Source organism: Mus caroli, chromosome 10 (genome assembly GCF_900094665.2).
Source record: "Mus caroli chromosome 10, CAROLI_EIJ_v1.1, whole genome shotgun sequence".
Lineage (NCBI taxonomy): Eukaryota > Metazoa > Chordata > Mammalia > Rodentia > Muridae > Mus > Mus caroli.
This window is the reverse complement of record NC_034579.1, coordinates 61,803,400-61,806,781: the sequence shown is the minus strand read 5'-3', so window position 1 is coordinate 61,806,781 and position 3,382 is coordinate 61,803,400.

Genomic DNA, 3,382 nt, shown 5'->3' with positions numbered 1-3,382 from the left:
AGATAATTATATCCAGTTACACTCTGCCAAGCACTGAAGTCTACCAAGCAAGTTACATAGGGTCGACCTTGTCTTTAATAACTTCCAATGTGCCAATTTTACTCTTCACCTGGTGAATCTTTCAATCTGGATATATTTCCAGAGCCTTTCAGTTCACCCAAGTTCAAAGAAAGGGGCTGGGACAAGAATTCAGTTGATGCAGTGCTTGCTGAGCAAGGATGAGGCCCTAAGTTTGAACTGCAGCATCCACATATAAAAAGCCAGGTATATTTGCAATCCCAGAGTAGGAGAAGGTGGGATGGATAGATCTCTGGAGCTTGCTGGCCAGCTAGCCTGGTCTAATCTGTGAGCCTTGGAGCCAAGATCAAAACATGGTTTGATGATATTTGCAACAACTATGTCATATCCAGAAGACAGTGTGTCATAGTGATCTTCCCCATCCTCTGGCTCTTACAACTTTCTGTCACCTGTTCTGCAATGTTCTCTGGGCCCTGGAGAGGATGACAGACATGTTCTGTTGAGAGTTGAGCAGTCAACAGTCACTTGTTATTATAGCTGCTGTGCTGGGTTGCACAAGACACACACACACACACACACACACACAATACATGAGGGTATAAAGATAAGAACACACACACAAAGACAAGAAGATAGGAGGAGAACTTTTGGTAACTTCTGGGAGGAAGTAAAAAAGAAGGCCATTCAGAGTGGATGGGGACAGGACAGGTAAGTGGAGATAAATATGTTAACAATACCTTACGTGCATAGAAAGCAGGATGTATCCCTTGTGATATATGATACTGAAGGATGCTGTCTGGGTCCTACATGCATAGGTAAATACACAAACACACACACACATACACACACACACAGAGACAAAGAGACACAAACATAGATACACAGAAGGAGATGCAAATACAGAGATATACACATATAATATACACACAGAGAGATACACACATACATACACAGAGATACACACATAGATACTTACAGAGACACACAGTGAGAAACACATTCACAGAGATATATACACACAGAGAGATACACACAAGAATGATACATACATAGATACACACACACAGATATATTCATACAGAGAGATATATGCACATGCAGATACACACACAGAGATACACACATGTACGCAGAGATGCACACACAGATACACACACACACACAAACACACACACACACACAAACACACACACACACACAAACACACACACACACACACACACGAGAAGGGGGTTATACATCTCCACAGAGGCTCAGTCTCTCTCAGTTGATGAGACCAGTGATTTAAAATAGACACATTTTAACACAACAGGGAGAGTTAGTACACAAGGCTTGGCCCTGCCCTTTCTGAGGTAAATGGGCATGGACACACGAGTCTTGGATTTTGCATGTCTAGAATGGAGGCAGTGCCCTGTGCTGCGAGCCACACTGTCTTGCGAGCTGCACACATGACATATAAAAGAGCCCCATGGGATTCTAAAAGTAGAAGTACTTTTGTGATTATCATTGCTATTAAAGAGGAAATAGCCAGGGTCAACCATTGAGCTGTTGAATGGCTACTTCAGTTAGAAGAGATGACTTAAGAGGATTAATAAGCACATGTTTTGGTCACTACAGAGGCCTGTGAGTCATGTCCCCAGAGCACGAGGCCCAGATCATGGGCTCCTTGAGACCAGCTCATCTGACCTGCATGGCCAGAGCTTCCAAGCTAGAGAAATGTGGAGTCAAATAGCATCTCTACCCTTTCCTCCCTAGGTAAGTCCCTTGTCCTAGCCAACCCTTGGTGTCTTCATCTTCCCATCCAGCTGAGTTGTGATTTGAAGTAACCTACCTACTCTTACTACAGAGTAGACTCCCCACTAAGTGGAGCAAATGCTGCTGAGAAAGAGCTGGTAGCACTAGCCTCTAGCAGCTGTTTGGAAAATGTATGTGGAGGTTGCTCGGATAGACAGTCTGCTCAACTTCTTGATTCTTGAGTAAAACTAAGGACGTGGTCCACCGTGATGGTGCTTGCATCTGCAGAGACAATTCACAATAAGTATGTTTCATTCCATTATATGCAGAGCTGTCTCCAAGAAAATTGGAAGGATGTTAGGATAATTTTATATAAATGAGCCATTCCCGCCTTTGTGCTTATTATCCCTCTCTTCAACCTGCCCTTTGACCCTCAAACTTTGTCCTTTCACCCAACACAGTGAGTCCTTTCTACACTTGTGCCTCATTTTGCTTGGTGTTCGACCCACTGTTCCAGTGTAGCTATGAACATTGTTCTCTGTCTGCATAGCTGGACAGTCACTTCAGTCAGGTAGGTGCCCTGAAAACCGAGGTGTGGAGATTTGTGTGTGCAGAGGCTTACTAACTGTGTGTACTCAGGAGGCCCTATCAGAGAGAAGGGCAACTGGTAGGAGTCAGTACCAGGAGATGCTGTACCTTGATGCAGCCACAGCTGATGCAACAAGGGGCTAATATACCCATTCGAGGTAGCTGCAAATTGTATCAGTAGACTATATACAATACCTAGAAAGGGGATCCCAGCCCTCTTACAGCTAAGGAATGTGTGTCTTCCACTGAGACATCTGGTCAAACTTACAATGGGACAGATCATATACCATGCCTTGCCATGAGGCCTACCCAATCCCTCTACTCTCCCTTATTCAACCTGTCACTCGTATGAGGTATTTCCATCTCCCTCTTGCTGTTGACACTGAGTTTAGAAGCCACAAAGTGCAAAGCCTCCTCTTATGTCACTTCTTAAAATCTCTAGTGAATGTGTATAATGAGACAGAGATGCCTCCTAAACATAAGCTGTGATGGGTGGTGTTCCTATGGCTGAAGTTTCCAACGCTTCAGCACATTTAAATACACTCAAGACTTCTTAGTCTGGTTCCTCATTTTGTTTATAGGAAAGAATATTTCATGAGTAATGATACAATTCTATTCTTACACAATTGCCATTGGGTTTTCATTTCCTTTATTTGCTCAAGTTTCCTTTATAAAGTTTTCTCCTGAAAATATGACAAGCAGCCCTGTAAACTGGAAGGAAAAATCAGGCTGGATGAACAATGTTAAACAAAGAATATTTCCAAATTTCACAAAATAAAGTGGCTTATTTGGGTAAGAAACATGCAAATGTGTCTGTTCCATAATAAATAGGTTTCATGAGTGAAAAAGAACTGTGTAAACAAATGAACAAGACCACATGCTTCTACAAATTGGAGAAATGCAGGTGTGAGAAGTATTAGTATCTAAACGTATGTACTTTTATAACACAGAATATAAATTATGTTATTGTATGAACTATATATACTTACATGCATTTCTATATAAATGCCTCATATATACACACAGGTGAATTGAGGGCATG